Here is a 22,071-nt window from a genome sequence, read left to right as displayed (position 1 = left end):
ATGTTTTGAAAGCGTCAATTCACTTTGTCTTAGAAGTATGATTTGAAGAAAACTTGGTCTTCTCCCTGGTTTAAAGGATATATATCAACAAACATTTCCATGCCAGATGTACTTCAGAGCAAGAAGTTGGACTGCTCTTTCATGTTTTGCTTAAACTTGCTCAGTTTGGTCTAAATTGACTCTCCTGACATTTCATAGTTAGCTTGAGTAATGCTGTGCACTCCCACTTTTTTAGTAGGTGTCTGAAATGTTTTACGTAAGACCTCACAAATTCTGAATCTTAGTTTTGTGTTTCCCTTTGTTTGGAGAAATAACCTGGTGTATTTGATTTCCTGAAACACATATGTTAAGAAAATATGTCTCTCACAGTTGCTTTACTTCTGGCCTAGACTGAAATGCAGTAGGAAGGTGGGAGAAGGCCTCAGCTAAACTGAAACTGAAGAGAAAAAGAGAAATGCACTTGCACCACTGAAACCTGGATCCATAGAAGGTAGTTTTTACGGCAGCTTTATTTTTGTGGGTTTCTAACAACCTTCGTATTTAATCTTATTGTGAATAAGGGAAGAAGATGTACTGCCATGAGTGCTAGTGAATGGTCTAAGCTCCAGCTTTCTTTATTACTTCCATTATCACAATGGATCTTCATTGGCCTGAATTGCTAGCATCCTTATAGGAATGATACGACTAAAATGGTTCTACCTGTCATTCACTGATGTGTGAATTGACAATCAAATGATTGGTCAATTTCTCTGTGCTTCAATAGCTTCTTTCATCCTGATTTACTGTATAAAATGCTGCAGTTTCAGCTAAGTTTTCTAAGGGGTAGGTAAAGTAAATTAGACAATTAGACATAATCTTAGATTTAAGAATTGAAAACCCATCAGCGTCTCTGTCTTGCAAAGAAAATACATTTCAAAATCTGAAAATACAAAATCTTTTGTAAGGAAGAGGTATCCTTACAAAAGAAAACTCCTGTAGTCCTGGCAGTCTCCCTGTGAATGGCTTTCATGAATTTCTAATATATTTTTCTTTTGTTCATTTTTTTGAAAAAACTTTGGACTCCAGAAGCTTTTAAGAAGGAGAAGTTTTTAAAGTGGAGCAATAGGAAGTGCTAAATATTTTATTAGTGATTTGCGATAACATGCTTTTCCTTTATTCCTTTAATAGAAGAAAATCATGACAGTTAGCAAAATGATGAGGATTAATGTATGAAAATGTATTGCATGGCAGCCTCTGAGTAATGTATTCATAAACAGTTTCTTTCAAAAAAAAAAAAATACGCGTCAAAATAGATTACAAGAAGACTAGGAAATTATTGTAGTCAGTTCAAACAGAATACATGGTCCATGAGTTTTTTCTGTAATGTCTGCTGCATCCTGACTGAGATCACCCAGTCTTCATCTGTTTCCCTCTCTCACAGGAATGTCATGTTGCTTTTGTTCACCTCTGCTTAAAACAGAGTAAAGCAAGTGAATCTCTCAAGAGCTTACTGTAGGAAAAATGCTTCATGATTTAAGTGAGGTTTCATCCCAAATCACTTTTCAGTTTATTTGGTCCTTTTTGCTGATGTTGGTGAACCTGTGCCCTTCATGGTCTACAGATAATCATTCACTTTTAAACATTAATATGAACAGAGCTTTATGTTCTACACAATCTGTCAAAACTAAGAAACAATGAAGAACTGCAGAGGGAAAAAAACCCCAAAACCAAACACCCAAATATAAAGATAAAAACTGAGACAGAAACCATCAAAAGAGAAGAGTTGAGGCAGACAAAGGCTGAGTAATAGTTTTGACAGGCTGACTGGAAGCCAGTGTGCTTTATGCTGTGAGGGCTTCATCCAAGTTTCACTGGTGGCAGTAGAATGGCTTCAGGAGGCTTTGATTCAAACCTAATTCAGCCAATTTATTGAATGATTTCTTCATTTTTGTCACACCAGTCTTGTTGCTGAGCAGGAATGAGGAGGAAGGGGACAAGGGGAGGCCAAAGGAAAGCTGACCACACAAATGTAATGTTGGAAGCATTAGACTGCATGGGGTTGTTCAGCCTCCACAAAGAACCAAACTTATTCCCATGGAAACCAATGTTCAAAGATGAATAACTAGCCTGGCTCTCAAGCAGCTCCCTTTCCTTTTTTCTCTTTTCTTCTCTCTTGGGATGTTTTGTTGTTGTTTTTGGTAATGGGAAAGAAAGAGTCTCTTCACCTCCAAGCAGCTTGAGAAAAGACTGGCAACATTCATTCCACTAATAAGGTGTCAATTAATGCAAAGAGGAATGTCCTGGATTTCTCAAAGAGATGTATTTTTCAACAGGAGTTGGTCAAGATGTTGATGAGGTTTTGTTTCTCCCTTTTTTTTTTTTTTTTTTGTTTTGTTTTTTTTAAGTGGAACATACACTTTCTCGAAAAAGGGGGCTGCTAAACTCATGTTGTAAGTCTGCCCTCACGTGTTGGATTTTAACTCTTCAGGAGAGAAAGTGTAAGTGAGCTCAAAGGAATCCACCAGATGTATTTTTGCACCACCCAGTACAGATCCTCAGGTCTGCTTTTTTTTTAGTTTTGAGGCTTAGATGCTGATGTAGGTGTAGCAATGGGTTACCTACACAGGCAATACACAGAGGTGTGCCCTATCCATTTAATGTAGCAGATATGGGTCATTGTAATTCCTACACTAAATAGATAATGAATTCAAAGGGGGTGTTACAGGGGTGTTGCTGATGGTATCAGTGTTATAATGTGTTGCAACTATTTACTGGTATCAAAAAAGCTGAAAGGTGGGCTGAAAAGCAGGAGAATTATCAACAAACTTTTAATAAGTAAGGAAGATAGTCTCAGAAATCTGAAGGAAATCCTTTGCGTTTGGCCTCTTGTGAGGAGAGTTTCTGAGACTAGGAAATACCATAGGATGTAGAGTCATATGGGAAATGTCCAGTGTGAGTCAGCATGAATCAGTGCTTAGATGGAGCACAAGTGGTCCTGCAGGCCTTGGAACCAATGAAGCCAGGTCTCCTGCAGGCTTCCACCTGGGCCAACTGACTCTGATGTCTCTAAAAATGTCAGTGCCCATTGAATTTTTGGTATCATAAGCATCTACAGAAGAGCTTTTCCATCCAAAGGAGGACTTCTTCTGTGTGGATCCTCTGATATCTAAATGATGATCTCATGCTGAAGCCTTTCCTTTAGCAGGTAATAAATTTTGGTTGCTCTCCCTTTCCCCTCTCCAGACATCTGTTTCTATAAAATTTATAACAACATAATTGTCTGTCCATCTATTCCACTTGGCTGACATCAGCCAGTAGGCTCAAAATTATTAGGGAAACCAGCCAGAAAAAATGATTGCCTAAGCCTCATTTCCTTAGGAAACTCAGCTAAAAAGTTAATATTAGCAATAACTCGTGGATTGGAGCTACCACTGTGGGAATGCAGTATGGCACTGAAGTTGTGTATGCCCAAGTGCAGTCCTGTGTGTTGCTCCCATTGCACTTTTGCTGTAAACTTTCTCCTGAGCCTTGCTGGCAAACAAACTCTCCTCCAGCTGGTGTGTGGGTGAATGGTCACAGCAGAGTCCTTGGCAGGGGGACTCAGAGCCTCTTTGCTTCTCAGTTTACCCTGGTTTTTTGGGGTATGGACACCTGCTCACCAGAAAGGGATAGAGACCACACATCCATTTAATGTGGGTTTCCTTGGCCTTCTGCACATTTGGGATCTGCACTCAAATCAAAAAACTCAAGTTTGCAGTGGGTTTCTACTCCTGTTACCGAGTAATTAATTTCCATGGCATTTTTAAAAAAAGTCTTTGAAAAGAGCTGCATGTTCTTCTCCTCCTGAATATATGAGTGTCAATTTGGTTTAATGAATCTATCTGGAGTCCTTAAATTGTTTTCTAATTTACTTTCTTAAAGTTTTGTCTTTTCATTCTAGATAATGATTCACGGATGTGAAGTGTGAGAAATGTGTTTTCTGCTGCAATGGGTAGAAACCTGGGTCTCCATTTCTTCACTGCTGTCTAGGGTCTTCATTTTTACCTGTGTGGTATTGTTCTTGCTGTATATCCTCCCTCCCCTCATTTCCCTTTCTCAGAACAGTGGTTATTAAATTGCGTTTATCTTTTCAGGACACTGAAATGATAATCTCCATTAAAAAAAAAAACCTTAAACCCCCACCACATTTCACAGCATTTCACAGCAGACTCTTCCTTCTCCATCTCCATCACATATGGTCAGTGAAAGTCACCTCGCTGTGATCCCTTCAGCTCCCAATGTGTTTAAGAAGTTCCTTATATGCTAAGAAAGGCACACAGCCAAAGTTGCTTGTGCTGAGATTTTTTTCTGTGTGAATATGAAGCAGGGCAATGGCATTGTAACTGCTTTGCAGCGTGAGCTCATTTTCAGTATTCTCTTTTCTCCTGAGGCGATGACCTTTCTATTATCAGCCTCTCTGAAAGGAAGGAGTACAACCATATCTTGTCTGTGTCTTCTTGTTTATAGTTTATATGTGGCTCAAAGTTCTGCCAGAAACTTAATGCCATTTTACTGCCTGGTTTTACATTCTGCCTGTGATGTACTAATTATCAGGGTGTGACAGAGCACTTATTTCCTGTCATAAACCAGGGCTGTTACCCAGGAAGGAAATTTTGTTTGAGTCATGAAAGGAGGTAACAATATAAAATATTCTCCGAGGACCATATTCTGATCCTGTTGACATTGATGGGAATGTTGGTTTTGTCTTCACTGTGAGAGCCACATAATGAAAGACAAGGCATTTCTATGCCTGCTTCTACTTTATTTTTTGAGAACCAATTCCCCACAGTACTGTCAGCACTGGACAGTTGTATATCTCAGCTGAATACCTGGTGCAGCACTAGCTCAGGATACTTAGTATGCTAGAGAGCCACAGTCTTTGTGGATGTAAATTAGTGTAGCTCCTTTCACATCAGGGGCAGTGCACTGTTTTATATTATGGGGAAGTCTTGCTCTCAGCTTCAAGCTGCCATTTCCTCCTCTTTCTAAAAGGGAAAAAGCAAAGAGTCTGTACTTTTAATCCGTTCCTACTAAGGGGAGGATGGGAGGAAAGAAATAGAACAATTTGGAGACTGTGTAGCAGTTTCCTAGTTCGCTGCTAGTAATACACAGTTAATGCCCATGACTTAATGGGAATACACATGCACTCAGCCACACTTGCCTACGGCAAAAGAGACAATGAAGTATTTCTGCTCAAACCATTGAACAGCAGAAGCACAAGTAGAAACCAGATTCAAACCAAGAGCAAGGGTGAACAAAGGGCAGCCTCCAGCCTGGCCAGGGCCTGAACGCCATGCTGAGCAGCCCCAGTTGTTGGACACCTGTGCTTCAGGTTTGAACCTCCTGCTGCTTTTGCTATCAGCTTTTCATACATTCACTGGCTGGTGGCTATTTCTTCCTCCTCTGTGGAAGAGATAAAATTTAAACACAAGTAAGAAAGTTGGTGTTTTTATACAATTCCAGCAGACTATACAACCCACGGTGCTCAGAACACATGCAATATTATATTATAGACATTTCTGGTTGTAAGAGCAGAATTCAGCCCTGAGCTAATTTACATGATTAACATGAAGACAGAATGTCCCATCATACTTTTATAGCACTGGAATGCAAATTTTGATTTACATTCCCACTCAGTTACTTTTCTGACTGATATCCTCCTTCTTCTTATCCTCTTTCTAAAAAAAAAGGAAAAAAAAAAGCATTTTCATCTTTAACTTCTATCTTAAGCATCTCTTTCTGATCTTCTGCAGACTGAACCTTGACAGTTTTTAATGAAATAGATGGCCCCTTCTGTTCCATATATCCCATAATTTATTGGCTTCTTGCACCTGTCAAATGCCACATTTCCTCCCTCTGGGAGCACGCCCCCGTTCATGTAACCCTTCTTTCCTTGTACCTAGAGAGAGAGCTACAGGTGTCAGTTAAACCATGAATGTTTCTTTGATCTTTCCTAGATATTTTTTTAATTGGAACTTTTCTTCCTAAGGCTTTTTTCCTTTGTAACTCTACTTTCAAATAGAGCATCATTTGTTTTGTTTTCAGTAAGCCTGGAGCCCAAATTCTGTTGGTGCATCAGTGAAAAACAGAAGTGATTCCCCTCATTTCGGTAGATCACTCTGCATTAAATCTTATCCACTAAATAGTTTTGGTCTCCCTTTCATCTTTCATTTCTTGTTCAGAAACAAGATCCCTATTCATGAATAGCCCTTCAATGAGTGCTTCAAATCCACCCCTTATTTGAGAAAGCACTCAGTTTCCCAAATCAGGAGTATAGAAAACATTTACTTACATAGAAAATACTCACTTCTCTAACTGGAAAATTTCATTATTAAAAAAAAAAAATCATGTCTACTGAGCCCGCTACATCTACTAAAGAAAAAACAGATCCTTACTTATTTTCTCTAGAGCTGATATACCCTTTGTCAGGACAGCAACTCCTTCTAACTGATGTTGTGCAGCTGTAATGAGAGTCTGAAGCACGCATTACTGGGGAGACCATTTGCTTGTGCTATCCAAGAGGCTGGATGTAGTCACTGCTGGCTTTCTCTGCACCACTGAAATTCAAACAGTTGGGCTCATCTCTGTGGCTTCTCTCAGACATTATAGTAGTAATAAATCCTAAAAAGCACATTTTAAAAACTAATGCCATCACTCACAGCTGGCATTTTGAACAGCTCAATCTGGACATCTAACCTGACCACTTTCATTTTTGATTCTGACCCTTCTCCCTCTGGTTCTCCTGTCTTCGCAAAAAGACTCTGCTGCCTGTGTGAAATGGTTGGAGAGTGTCTGTGTTTCTAAAATAATCCAGTACCTGTGAGGTTTCCAAAAACTCCTTTCTGCATATATCTTTTTTTTATTTCTTGGTAATGCTTTCCTTCCTATATTGGAGCATTCATGTTGGGGCAGAGCCCAGACCATCCTGTTTTAGGCTTTCTTGTGCTGCAGCTAGTGATCCTTTTACTCCCTGCCCTGCCAAAAATGTCCCTGAATAGTACTGCAGACCCCGAAAAACTGCAGACCCTTGGGCTCCCCCAGCCCCCAGTCCCACCTCCCTTACCCACCCCACCTTAGCCTCTGTCCCTCCACATGTCAGAGGGACCACACAGCACCTTCTGCCTCTGCCTACAGGAGCCGTTCAAGGTGTATATATATGCGTGTATGAATGTATATGTATGCATGTGTATTTTAACCCCCTATGTAATAAATTTCTGTCTGCTTTCAGTGTGACATGATAGAATTTAGAAAATTTAGAAATTAGTTCAGCTGCATTTCCCTATACTTTAATACCCCTCATACATCAGGCGAGATTCCTGGTAGCATATGTTTTCTCATCTCAGCCTATTGAACTATTGTCTTTAATATATTTCTTGTAACATCTCTTTGGAAGTACATGTTTTAAAAATGTAGGGAGGATACGTGAGCTTTCTGCTATGTTTATTCAATTCTCAACCCTCCAAACACTTGAGAATTCGAATTATTCAGCTAGGCTTAATGAGGCTGACTCAGAGTGAAGTTATGTGCATAAAAGTCAAGGATAGGAGGCCTTGATGTTATGCATTTTTAGGTGGTTATGGGGTTTTCAATATTAATGTTTATTACTGAATAGTCTGAAAGAGAACTCGGGCTGTATCTTTTCATCAGTGCTTGCTACTAGTTACCTTGCTGCAAAGGAGGTCCTTGGGGGGCATCTGGAATGTGGAAGTTTGTTTGTGGAAGCACTGCCATCTGTCAGTGTAGATCTGAGAGTTTCATGTCAGCCAGTCCAACCTCAAACCTTGCCAACAGCTAAAGCTGCAAGCTCTGTGTAAGTTTGTGACACTAACCTCTAAGCTCTTAGATCAATGACTTTCCCTTTGCCTCCATTTCCCAATTAGTAGAATGGGAAAAACAATTTTGGACGTTCAAAATGACAAGCATGCAGCATCACTATGCTGTAGTGTGATCCCTAACACAAAACAAAAAGAAATGGGTAAGAAAAGTCTAAAAGCCTGACCATTTTCCCATCCCGGCTTCTTTTGGGCTTTTAAGGTTGGTTCAAGTTTTGTGTTTTCTCTTGAAGTGCCTTTGACCCTCTTTTATTATGATCCTGAAGAGTGTGAGAAGGCCAGAGCAGTTTTGGACAATGGGACTGCAGGAAGGACTCCTGGCCTCATGCTGGAGACCTGAAGAAGACAGGTTGCCATACAGCTCTGGAGAAGAGATTGTTCAGATAGTCTGGCAAAGAGGCACGTGAAAGTGGGGACTTTTTGGTGCTAGTCTGCATTAAACATCCAGGGACTCCTCATAACAAATCTTACAAGCTCCTCTGGGCCTTTATCCTGACCTCATCCCTGTTCCCATTCATAAGTATGGTAAGAAAAATTCCTGTAGAGTCATCCTCAGGAAATGTTCAGAAGAAAACTCTTTTTTTTTTTCCCTAGATGTGCTCTTTGCTCTGCTAAAGCAGCTGCTGGGCAAGGCCAAGTGCCATCCTAGCCTTTCTAAGTAGTAGGTTTTGCTGAATGCAGCCATGAGAGCAATGGAGCAGGTAGCTTTTATTTTTGTAACAATTTTTATTCTGATTTTACTTAGACCTTCAGATATGCATATTTGCATATCTGTCTTTACAATTTTGAGCTGGTAAAGGGATTTGGTCAGAACATGCTGACTGCAGGAAATGGAAGCCGTTTTTAGAAATATCTCACTTTAATGAAGTAAACATCATGTTATACTCAGATCACTCCCACAATATTGAGTGTTTGTCCTCTACAGCATAGTTTTGGGTTTTACACCATGTTGCAATATTCATACTACAATTATAAAAAATGCATAGCCATAGAATTGCTTTTGGAATATTCTATTTCACAGTAAAGGTATGAGATTTTTGATTTTTTATCCCCATTCTACTTGAAGGAACATTGAAGAATCTGAGAATTCCCCACAAAATAAAAAATTCCGAATTTTGATTAGCTTTACTAAAATAAATGTCATCCACACCTAGCACTATGGGATTTTGGAAATAAAGTCCCACCTGTTTCTTCAGAGCATGTTGGGGAAGAATGAAAAGTGGAAGTACAGGAGAGGGAGGTATGCCTGTTGGCGATTTGAAACATAAGCAGGACCCTGCATTCCAATTTTATCTACAAAACCCTCCCTGATGTGAGACAGCTGTTGCCTCTGAAGCCTTCTACGTATCTCTCAAAATCCTAAGGATCCTTCTTTTTTTAACCTGTATTGTATCTCCACTGCCCTTGAGATCCTATATTACAGCTGCTTTCCTCAGAACGATTTGATAAGAATTTCTGTTTTGGACTATGTCAGAGTTAGAGAATTGCTGTCAAGCATCAAGAGATGCTCTCTCTCTTCCCCTGGGGCTTTAAAGATGCTATTCTAAAATTAAAGTGTTTGATATAGATAAGATGCTTAGGCTTGTAATGAGGTTAAGAGTTGCTGGCAGTTTCCAACAAGATTTTTTTTAAAATGAATTGATCAGATCTCTTGTTGGCGTTGTTGCCCTTTTTCAGCAGATAAATATAAACAGATCAGGTAGAGAAACAGTCAGGAACAGAAAAGTTTGGAAAAATATTTGGAAATTATTCGGATTGCATTGTTTAATTCAAGTTGCCCCATTTTATTATGCTGGCATCCTCTGCAATGCAATGTGACATGGAATATGTGATGTAATGAGATATGCCCGCCAAAATGCAATGTGCTTTGTTTTAGTCAGAATATATTAATCCACTTACTGAATAATTGACCCAAAGAGATTCTGTCAAACAGTATTAAATTATTCACTGCATTTCCAAACCAGCAGGCAGTGTCCTTTAAATATTTAAGAATAATGTCAAATAATTTTCCACACCAAAATTATTCTTTTTTTGTGTGTTTGTTGAGGTTCCCTGGCTGTTCTCTGTTGTTTAAGGAGGGCAGGATAATTAAATAAAAGCCAGCGTGCCCTTCAGGTGCTCTCTCGCCCACCAGCACCCTGGAAGGGGAAGCAAATGCTCACCTGGTTCAGCTGTCAGACCCGGCCAGATGCCATCACATTAGCACTTTTTTATGTCTCACCCATGCATTTAAAAGGAAACCCCAGACTCTCCACATACATATATATATACATATACACATACACATACATATACATATACATACAATTTCACTACATAGCCTGTTGCCTTGGCAGTGAGTTCCCCCAGAGAGGGTGCAGCACAGAGGCTGGGAAGTGTCCTGCTATTTCCTACCTTCAGGCCTCTTAGTACCTCTCTAGGTGTGCATTATGAGATAACAACCCTGCTGGATCAATTATAGTGTGGAAAATAGGTTTCCTTAAAAAAGGGACACCAGTACAGCAGCATTCAAGTTCTACCAATTACAGCGTCTGACACCTTTCCCCTTGAAGGTTGCATGCTGAACGAGTGCAGGGTATATTTCTGGCTTGTTTAAAAAGGACGAGGACAGGCATCTGATAGCTTACCTTAATTATTCCATTTCCTCCTCCCCATATACATTTCCAAAATCTAATTATAGTGCTCATGGCCCCTGCTATCAGCCAGTACCCAGATTAATATAAAGCCACAGGAAGGACAGCTACCTCCCTTCACGCTTTCCACAACATTGCCAATCTATTCCAGCAGTCTTTTGATACTAATATTTTGATACATTCATCATTGTGTTAGCATCAGCAGTGAGCAATATTTACAGTCTATAAGCTCTTCCAGGACCAACTGTTCATATTACTCCTTTTAAGTCCATTCAATTTTCCACCTGAAATACCACATTTATCTAGTCAGAGTTTGACATCTATTTTCGGGGGGGAAGGGGGTTGCTTTTAATAACAAGTTTTATTTAATTGTATGTTTTGCTTCTCCTAAAGAATACACTAAGGCAATCTGTTACCTATTGTCAATCAAGACGCACTTGGCTGCATCCTTGGGTTTATTATCTAGGTCCTGATATGGGGACATTTTTGTGCATATGCATCTGTGTGTGTTGAGGTGAAATTGCTTATCTGTTCTGAGGCTTTATTTGGACTGGAATTTGCTGCAATGTCCTCATGAGTGCAGGAATGTTGTCCAGGGTTGTGCTCTGTGTGCAGTCGGGGGGCAGCAGGCAGCCCTGCTTGATAAGATTGCTACTGCAAGCCACAAGTATTGTCACACTCTGTTTCTTTTAGTAAACAATCAGACTCCAAATACACTAAATATTCTTTGTTTGTCAAAATAAAGTAAGGATTATTTTGCAACTGCTCTACCTTAAAGGCATTTTAATCTGGCTTTAGGAGACAGCAGACCCTAAGACTCTGCTCAGCCACAGTGGAAGTAAAGCCCAAATGGAACAAAAATATATAGGAAATTCTTATCCTCATAATTATTATTATTATTATTATTATCACAGCTTAAGGAACAAGGGAGAAAATTACAGCAGCATTAAAAATAAACTTTGCACCTTCTGCAAAGACTTACATAGGTCCCTGAACTTTAAATTCCAAGGTTGCCACAGACATCATGGTTTTCAATGTTCTGGCACTTTGGAACAGCAACAGCAAACAAAGACTTGGTCAAAGAATGCACTGGTCCATTAGTTTGTCTGGTGGACTCCCCTGCTATAATCCTCATGGACCCCCCTGCTATAGTCCCTACTCACTGTGCAGGGAAATTTACCCCCAGAGTGAGAGCTTGTGAGAGACTTTTTTGGTATAAAACTGACACCTTTTTTCTTCTACTTCCTGCGTGCAGAAACACCAGGGTTTGTGCACAGTTCTGGTGTGAAAAGACCATGTCCAAGGTTCCTACTGGCAGTCACCAAATGCAGCAGAGGTGATGGGCAGAGATAATTGGGAAGGAAGTCGCTGTTTTATGAGAAATTCTGCATTAAATTCTGTTGAATGGAACAGGAACAAACAAACTTATAGTAATTTCCAGGAAAAAGAAAAGAAAATTAAGGACATACCAAAGGCTTAAGAGAATCAAAATCTTTGATTCTAGTTTCAACCTTTTAAAAAATCTGTATAACAAATGTACACATATAAAGGAATTAAAAGCTATAAACAGAAACAGAAACGATAAATTTTCTTTTTTAGAAATGACATGCTAGAGTACTGTGATCTTCCTTGGATGGTTAACTTCCCTGTGCTCCAGGTTTCACTTATTGCAACCTTTTCCCTTGTTGGTCTATGATACCTCAGGTGAGTCACGCCCAGATTTTTCCCCCAGCATGCTGTTCGTACTCTGCCTGTTGAACAGGGCAGCACAGAGCAATGACTGCTGTTTTGAGAGGTAATTCCTCAAGCAGCATCCACCATGGTGGAAGATCAAGCAGCCAGGAGAGGAAGTGACTGTGTCCCAGGGACTGGCCCCAAAGAACATATTTTCCTGCAGGATCTTGTCAGGATGGAGGCTCTCCTGCAGACACAGCAAGGAGAAAAGTGAAGGAGAAAAGGAAGAGTAGGGCTGGTGAAGGCCTGGATATTGTCCCACTTATTGTTCCTTTAGATAGAGGATCACAGGTATTGCTCAGACACCCTGCCCCTCCAATGGAATAGATGGGGAATTTCTCCAGCACTGAGGGACAGCCCTGGTGTAACAAGCACTATAACCTTGCCTCGGTGGGATTCTTACAAGTGTAATTCTGTCTTTGTCTCAACACAGAGAGGTGGAATGCCTTCCCCAGATATGCAGCTAATGGCTGTTAGAGCTAGGGTAAAAACTTTCCCTTCAATTCCCAGTCTGAAGGAGCAAAACTCATTTTCTCCCTATTACAGTCTGTGGCAGTGTCTGTGGTGCGCCTCTCTGCCGGTGACATTCCCTGTGCTGACGGACATTACTGGATAGCTTACACAAAGCCAATGAAAGCAGTGTGGGGGCCTTGCTTTGCCTTGGCTGCAGTGCCAGCAGGATGCTGACATGTTGCTGACTGCAGTCCTGCAAACTAAGCTTTTTGGGAGAAAGGCTGCCAAAGCTTTACAGAAAAGCATCTTAAACCTCAGGTGCTGCAGCATCATCAGGCAGGGCAGTTCTGTGCTGGGATGTGCTCTGTGCGTGTGTGCTGGGGGCTAACACCAGTGTGAAGCAAATGTCTTCTGAACTAATTGGTGCCAGAGGGGACACGCACAGCATCCCGAGGCAGCCTCAGCGAGACACCCGACTGATCAGATATTGAGGTCAGGCGCTGAGATACCAAGGTTATGCCACGTCCTGCTTTCCTCATCCAGCCGGGCACTGATAAAGTAGCAGCTGGTAAGACCACCAATCAGATAAGGTGGCAATTTTCAACAGTCTCAAATTATTTTTGCAGCCAGGGAGGTCCAGATAAGATCAATCAGATGCTGGAATGATTTAACCATTGCTGATTTCTCCCCCCGCTCCCTTTTTTCCTATTCTTCTTTCTGAAGACAGACAGTCTTGTGAATGTGAACACAGGGAGAACTCACACAGTCCCTCACCACCTCAGAACAAAATGTGAGGGTTGATTTATGGGATGGATTACTTGGAAATGGTAATTCTTTGCTCTTCATGATGTTTAGTCGGAAGGTGCAGTACCCTCCAGTCAGAGCAGCAGGATTGCACTGAGGTTTTTGCAAAAGGGGTGAGAGAAGGGGGGGGTGGTGAGTACAGCAGCTCCTCTAACACAGCAGTTAATAAGACACCAGCACATTAATCATGTGACAGATATTGAATCTAACAGGGCAAGGCAATAGTTTTTAAAAACAGCCAGTTAAGCTACTACCTGATAGAAAAAGGCTGACTGAATGGCACAGGTTTTATGCCACTATTTGCAATTAAAATTATTTTTATCCCTTCTTTTTTTTTTCCCTGTTTGAAGGTTTTAAAATGCCTGTTTGGACCTGCAAGAAAATAAGAGATAAACCGTTAAGGGCTGTAACAGAGGGCTGCACAGTCCTTTCCCCCTTGACCTGCTGTGCCCTGGGCTATACCTCCAGTGTTTGCACAGGACCCTGCTGTGGTCCCTCCCCTGAGCTGTACTGCCAGGGCTCAACACATGTGAAAGACTCCTGAGGGTCACGGCACAGAAGAGAGACCCTGATGCTGTGATACAGCCAGGACAGACTCCTGATTAAAAGAGGCATGATTATCAACTGCAGGCTAGAGGTGTGGCTCCCTTCCTTTATGTGACTGTCCAGGCAGCTTTATCCTACCAGACCAAGTACACCTTGGCCTCTTTTATGACCTCCTGCCTGACTAGAAGTGGCAAAGGAGAGGAATAATTTGGGTAATTTTGGTGCACAGCTACAGATGAGCCCATACCTCCTTGGTGTCCTTTATTTAAAGGAGCTTCAATCACTTTAATTCTGTGGTTACTGATGCTATAGTGCAACGTATTTTTCATTGCTAAACACCGTTTGTTATCAGAAACACTACAAAACAAAAGAAGAAAACATTACTAAATGAACTATTCACATGTTTTTTTAGGCTTTCAGCATAAGCGCATGCCCTTCATTTTGAGCCTTGGTCAAACTGCTTGCCATGACAAGTTAGGAGCACTGGGCAAGACCAAAGAAGATAGAGTAGTCATAAATAGAATTATAGATTTGTCTAGGTTGGAAAAGACCTTCAAGATCATCTAGTCCAACTGTCAACCCAGCACTACCACCCTGTTCACGGTTAAACTCCATCACTTTCCTTCGCAGTCTGACGAGGTAAAGTTTTGTTTTGCTTCCCAAATGGCAAATACAGATTTCCAGGGACATGCCTCTTGGCCACTACAGTATGATGAAATGAGTCCTTAAAGTAGGATGCAAACAGATGTCACCACTGTAAATGAATCATAAGAATTGCCTTCCCAGAGGACATCTCATGTCCACCTTGCTCATTAATCAGTCCCTGACAGTGATCAAAGTCTGATGTTGCAGGGGAAGATAAAAAAATAATTGTAATAAACAGAGACAAAAATGCAACTTGCTTCAAGCAAGTGCTATGAGAATAAAATTTCTCTTGACTCTGGACTAATCATAAGCAAATGCCAAGAAACAGAAGGTGAATAGGTGATTCTGCTGCTGAGAATCATAAAATGGAGTTTCATGGTCAGTGTTGGCAGTAGCTACAGTCAGTGCAGCTTCCAGGGGTGGCTGTGTTTGAAAGATGAAATCCTTAAATTTTGGGGGTAGATCATTTAGGTAAGACACCTGACTTGCCTGAGAATCACCAGTTCCAGGAAGGCTTGTGAGGAGCTTCCTTTATTTCAGTGAATACAATAACTGGTGCAACTCATTACAGCTTTTTGTGGCTGATGTGGGGGAACTTTGCTTCACTGGACTCAAGGAAACCACAGTGTTTCTCAACAGCTGAACACCTGACCCACAGTTTTCAGACATGGTTTAGTTTTGTTTTGCCTTTTAAAGGTCGTAGATTGAATTTAAAGGTCTTTGTGTTTGGCTTTATGGACTTAAGAAGACATTTGACAGTAGCAGTGTTGTATAATGTCTGCATGGATTTCCTGATGCTAATCAGATTAATCCTTTTTTCTTTTTCATTTTCATTTTTTTTAACATAATTTTTGAGCTAAAGAGTTGAGCTGAAACTAGGAAAGATGTTCATAGGAAATAATTTCTCTAGCAAGTTCTGATATATTTTTCTGAAAAATAACTTTAAATTTACCTTATGCTTTCCCAGCTGTTTGCTCTCTGCAATTTCTCTCTATGTCATAGCATCAGAATATACTGCAGGTTACAAGGTAACTGAGGGAGATGCCTGAGCTAGTTCTAACTGAGTGGGAGTTTGAAATAATGCTGCTATGGACATATTTCTTCTGGTATCTAAGCCAGTTTAGAGTGGTTGGCTATCTCCACACTGCTGTCTGGGATGTAGATGTATGTTTCCAATCCTTAGTCAATTAACAGAAAATATTGACAAACACTCTCACACTTTAATATTTGTTTCTCTGTGAAAAATCCTTCCCTGAGTACATTATGGTGTAATTTCACTTATAGCTGGCTAAATACAAATATAACTCATGCAGTTGTGTTTGCCACCCACCTCTGTCTCTGCGGAGCTCTGTGGGCAAATCCAGGGACACACCAGTTCACAAGAGCAGTGTGGTTGGCTGAAGCTGCTGCAGCTGCTGCTGGCCAAAGGGAAAACTTTGCCCCATTGAACTCACTGGCAAAACTCTTGTTGACTATTTTTGGGACCAAAATGTGTACTGCAGCAAACACTTAGCACATAAAGAACAAGACTGCCTGTTTTCTCTCACAGAAGCCACCAAACTTGGCAGCTGGACTGTCACTTTGAGCATTGGTGCTAAACAAATCACCTCCCTGTGTCATCTCACTCTAGAGGAACACAGGTCTTTTTTCACTGTGTTGTTCTAGCATATGATATAAATATCAGCATTAAGGTAGGCTTTGTTTCTTTTCCTCCACACCTGGCACTTGGAATACATTTGCTTTTAGGTGTTTGGGGTTTTTTTCCCAACACAGTACAGAAGCACAGGGAAGCATGAGGTTGCTTTATATTTGCCAGAACACATAACTTGAAAAGTTTAAGTCCACCTAACTCCCACCCATACAGTCTGTATTTCATCTAGAATCCCTGTCTGTGGTCCAGCACTGACTTCCTAGGAGTCTCTTCCCTGTGGACACTTGCAAGTGTTAGATAATTTCCTGATTAGCCTGACTGTGCTACGATGGCTCTGTTTTAGTTGCCCATCTATTTTTGGAAGCAGATGCTATGGGACAACAAGCTCTTTCTGTGAGCCAGAACTGTGGTGCAGTGAAAGAGGAGATGGACAGGCAGCTCATTTCCACCTCCTTCCCAAGGGATGTCTGTGAAGCTTCCTGAGGGACCATGCTGTGTCACCAGGCAGGAAGGCAGAGCCCACTGCTTCAAGACTGAACCCAAAAGGTCAGCGGGCACATACTAGCTCCTGCTCCTTCAGTCTCTTCTCTTTTGCAGAGGAATATTTGTGGCTTAAACTTCAGGAATAGAGTCGTCTATGGTCAGTGGAGAATGAATGGGTGATTTAGTTATATGGATATACCACCCTCACCTGTGAAGGTATTTAAATATTTGTACTTGCTAGAAAATGCAGGAGTCATCTGACATCGGAAATCTAAAATTTTCGGAGGCAGAACCTAAACAGGACACTCAGAGTAGATGGACTGGGTTCTGCTTTTGGTTAGTAGGCTGAAAAATGGTCTATAAAGAAGTAATAATAATAACAATAATAGATAATAGTAATAATAGAATAAAAATTAGAGAAGAAAAAGAGAAAAATAAATCTTTTAGCAACAAAAGCCACTTTGTTTTTTGTCATTCTCAGCCCTTTGAGAATGCCTCAAACTTTCTTTTGGTAATTGCTATGCAAACATTTTTGATGTCTGTGCCAAAACATCTGGAAGCTTACAGTGGCATCTGGACATAAATATTAAAAGATCAACGAAACAGGATGTGAATTAGCCATGGGGATAGCCATAAAAACCACAATCACAAAACCCTGCTCCACGTCTTTGGCTGCAAACATGGGTGCTTTCTCACTTGGTTTTAATGTGTTTATGAACTGACATTCAAAAAGTAAGTGGTCATGACTAATGATTTGGTTTCCTTTCATTTTGACCACTCTTAATCATACTAGAAATTCCCTTGCCTGATTTAATAGGAAATAGGATAGGGAATGCCCCTCATTCCTTCTCTAAGCCCTCTGCTAAATTTTTTGGGTTCTCTATCAAAGTTTTGATTCAGTTTGCGAAACATGTGCTTGCAAGGCTCCTTCTCCTGCAGGACAGTCTGGACTCCCACTGATTTCTTTCTGCGGTGGGCAGGGCTACCTGAGAGTGATTGCTGTGGGCAGTCACTGCTTTGTGTTACAAGAACACTTCTTCCAGTGTACTCAGGTCTCACTCTAGCATGCCCACTGGAGAGGTGTGCTCTGACGAAGAAAAGGTGACTCTAAGGTCCATCTCATGTAGGGCAGCTGAAGGAAAAGAACAACCTCCATGCAGCTCTCACAAAGTCAAAAAGCAAGCTAAAGTGGCAATTCTATAGTTATTTTTAAGCTTATGCACTCTAGTCTCACAGCTTTTGAGCCCCTCAGGTTGGCAGTGTTGCGAGTCGCTTTTTCAAAAGTGGCAAGGACATGAAGGCACACAAACATCTTTGCTTTTTAATGAGTCTGTGGTGCAGATAATCAAAGGTTTTAGAAGCTGACAGGGGTCAAGCACTTATATGGATTTGATAACGCAGGTCTCATTACCTTGATTTTCTCTTGGTAAAAAACCACATATAATAGCTTTTTGCCTCCAGAAATGAATATATGAAAGATTGAGCAGTGCTAGTACAGTAGAAGTCCTTTAAATTTTCCAAAGAGAACTGGAAAATGCACAGTTCAGTGATACGGGTCAGGTAAGCGATGCTGTATCTTCTAGGTACCATCACTTGCTCTTATCTCTTCTTTCTCACATTCTTGCTGTTTTCTTCCTGTTTTTTAGCTTTGTTTGCTCATGCATTGCAGGCTTCAGTGCTATTCACCTCATTCTCAGGAGAGTGTTCAGCTACAGGTTATATATACTCTACTACCCAATCTGGACTGCTTATGGAGTGGACTTGCTTTTAAACGGTACTTCCATTTCTTAATTGTTTGAAGGCATGCATAATATTTCACAATGGAAACAGAAATGCTGCAATTGGCTGTTGCCCTCTCCAGTTGCTAACCCACTGGGATATTCTGGATAGGACAACTGCAAGGTGAACAAATTGCTCTAAAAGACTCTCCAGAATAGAATCACACAGGTGTTTGTATTTGATTTCTGCCCTAATATTTAGTGAGGACTCTATAATTTAAATAAAAGGGCTCATTTTTCCCCAATTTAATCTCCTTTAAACAGTGTGGGAGTTATAAACATTATAATAATGTTACCACTTTCATATTTAAAAATATGCCCTCTAAGCATTTACATTCAAGATTTGTTTTTCTTCAGATGTGTAAATAATGCATAGCAATTTGCATCTCATGCATAAATCTTTCTCTTGTTGAATGCAAATTAAAAAATAAAAATAATCTGGCCCCCAACCCCTTTCATTTGCTTCTTTTCCCACCTCCTTATATTTACAGCAAGTTATCTGGCTAATTCTTCCAATGAGAATATTAAGAGTTTATGTGTGTTTAAAAAATTATCTGACTGAAGTTTTCTTCCACTGAGTAAAAAGAAGCCTAGAGCTGATTAATAGTGTTTCCTTTTCCAGTCTTAATGAATGTTTTTCAGGTTTTATGCATCCCAGATGAATCTATTTTAAATGGTGTGTGTCTGTTTGCGTGCATGAATGTTGCTCTTTCTTGGGATTTATCCCAAATGAGTTTAGCTTCTCTGTACCTTGTAGGACAATATCGACGCTGGCTTAATCAATTTCAATTTGCTGTTAAACCAGAAACGAAGCATTTATCAGGATGGGCCAGGAAGGGCTGAACGGACTTTTTGTGTTGCTGAGGTCTCTTTGTGAAATCTGCTCCATAAAGTTTCTGGAGCTCAGAATTTACAAGAAGCTCTTCTCTGACTTGCACTTACCACCTAGTCTGGATAACCATCAGGGTGGTTTTACTCTACATGTTTCCTGCCCTGGCAGTGTGTGTGCCTATTGATGAATATCATGGGGCTCAACCCACTAAAAATAACTTCCATAGAGAGTCTTGCTGCCTTTGTAAAAATGCAACCAAAATATCTCATTGAATCATCTTCCTCAGCTCAGACCGGCTCTTCTATTTATGACTGAGAGTCACTTCTGCCTCCCTGGCTGCTTCACACCGAGTGCAGAGCTAGCCCTGGCAGACGTGAGGCGGTGCCAGCAGCAGCAGGAGCTCTCTGGTGGGTGAAAGCCTTCTGCTCGCACAGCAAGTCCCGGCCCCGAGCTGCTGGAGATATGGGGTGTTGCAAAATCCCCGGCTCCTGGAGGCAGGTGCTGCTTTAGCGATCAGCTCTGAATGCCATGGCAAGCAGTGGGTGAGCATTCCTTCCGCTGCTGCCTGATCACAGTGATGCTAATTTTAAAGTGGTGAGGAAGCGCAGGGAGGTGATAGCAGGATGGTCCCAGCTGTTCATCCCAAGGACGTGAGTGGCACTTTTATCCGAGAGGGAAGGCAGGAACTCCCATTTCACTGCACAGACTGGGAGAGTGGGGAGAAGAGAGTAAAACCTTCCCTAGATTCCTGTTTCACGTCAGAAAAGTGTTTCCAAAGTCTCATCCTCTCTTCCCCTCCTACAGGTTATATTTAGTTTTAAGCTCTCCTGGCTGCTGCACTGATAGCTCTTTACCATTTCCACTGCAATTGATCAGAGCAAGGCTGATTATGCTTTTGTCTCTGATTGTGTAAATCAGGATCCTTCTGTCTAAAATGAGGAGATCTTTGCTACCTGGGTACCCTGCTTTCCATCCCATTTCATCCCATGCCACCCCATCTCACCAGCATGGCCAGGCAGCCAGGCATTCCTGGATTCACCTGGCAGATGTTGCTGCTGCGTTGAAATCATGCCAAGGAGGACTGAGGTGAAGGACTAAGCAAGCATCCTGGCTTTGGTGAGAGGAGCTGTGAAATGGCTGAAGTCACCATTTTAAGGGGCCTGTTAACCCACTTTCATGCTGTGGTGCAAGGGGGAGATGAGAGGGGCTAGAGGGCTCTGGCCCACTTGCTCTGCAGCACAGCCAAGCTCATCACTTCAAGCACACTTCTTCAAAATCTTCTTGAATAGGGTAGCACTCATGCAATACGAACTGAGAAGAAAAAGCAGATTTGGATAGAAAAAAATCATAGTAAAGAAAGCAGCTCCAGGTCCCAGTAGTCTCTTCTAACAGCCCAGAGGCTGCTTCCATCCCTGTTTCACACAAAACATCGTAAGGGCTCTGGCCCTCACCATGGGCCTGTCTGGGTCATCTTGAGGCAGTCAGGCTCTCCTTGAGATCACATTGGGACAGCATGAGCATAGGAGGAGCAGTGAGGATGTGTGACACCCTCCGTGTGTTTGGAGAAGTTAATTAAAAGAACAAACTGTAGCTGTAGGAGTCCCCAGCACTACAGACATTAGTGGCTTTGCTGCCCATTCAGCATTAGCTCTTTTCCTTGCTATCTCACAGCCCATGAGCCTGGCCAGAAGATATCTTCTGTTTAGTGTAGGGTGTGCCTGCAAATCAAAAAGCTCTTTAAAAATAAGTCTTTAAATTCAGCACTCCTGTGGGAGTAACTGTGTCACAGGTTTGGAGTCTCAGGTGCACAAGGGTTAAAATTATTTGCTCAAAGACTTAAGATGCGGAGCTGAGCAGGCAGCAGGACCAAGGAGTTGCAGTACTTAAGGGGCCACTGCAAACACTTGTCCATAACCCCTTCTTTTCAGTTAGTAGCAAATGATAATTTGTAACATTGCCTCTTAGGAAAGCAAGTGCAGTGTTGCTCTCCAAATCAACTCAGGTCAGAAATCTTCCAGTTACACTAGCTAAAACTGCAGGAAGTATTTCTGAAGGACAGATACACTATGCATCTTTTTCTTCCAGCTGCCTAAACACTGGGCTGTGTGTTTCTGTTCTGGTCTTAAAAGAGGGCTGATGAATTGCAACTCCAATTCAGCTTGCAGGATGTAACATTTGATTTTGCTGTATCTGTGGTTAGCAAATCACATTCTTAGTACACCCTTACTTGTCAAACAACAGCTCTGTAGGCAGAGATCAAAGGAGCTGGAGAGAACACATTTCCTTTGCTCATATGGGAGAAGATGAGAGGTAACATGATCTTGACCTCTGAAAGTCAGGGATAGCTCTGAGAGTGGGTGACTTGAGCCAGGACTTCTGTTGATCATATAACAACAACAAATACTGGTGCCATAACACAGACATGGATTAACCCTTTGGAGAGAGTTCTATTTTTGGGGGTCCCAACCCCTGTAAAGCTAGAATTAACTGGATAAATGTATCCTGTATTGTTTTTAGTTTTAACTATTTTTTGCTATGTAGATATGAAAAAGGCAAGCTGATTCTTAGTAGATTGCATTGCTAAATTTTTGGGTGGAGAAGAAGCAACTCCTTGAGTGAATTACATCTTCAGATGATGTCACAAAGACTGTCTCTGCAGGGT

At 41.2% G+C, this 22,071-nt stretch overlaps 1 long non-coding RNA gene across 1 annotated transcript in view; it reads left to right on the top strand.

The window, feature by feature from the left end:
- Nucleotides 1-395: 395 nt before the first annotated feature.
- LOC125323817 overlaps nucleotides 396-22,071 on the top strand; it is a 35,949-nt gene continuing 14,273 nt past the window's right edge. Inside the window, exon 1 of the long non-coding RNA XR_007202655.1 lies at nucleotides 396-490. This is a non-coding gene — a long non-coding RNA (uncharacterized LOC125323817). The remainder of the gene's footprint in view (nucleotides 491-22,071) is intronic.

Source organism: Corvus hawaiiensis, chromosome 3, assembly GCF_020740725.1.
Source record: "Corvus hawaiiensis isolate bCorHaw1 chromosome 3, bCorHaw1.pri.cur, whole genome shotgun sequence".
Classification (NCBI taxonomy): domain Eukaryota; kingdom Metazoa; phylum Chordata; class Aves; order Passeriformes; family Corvidae; genus Corvus; species Corvus hawaiiensis.
Note: the sequence above shows the minus strand (reverse complement) of the source record. Positions and strands in the feature narration are given on the sequence as shown.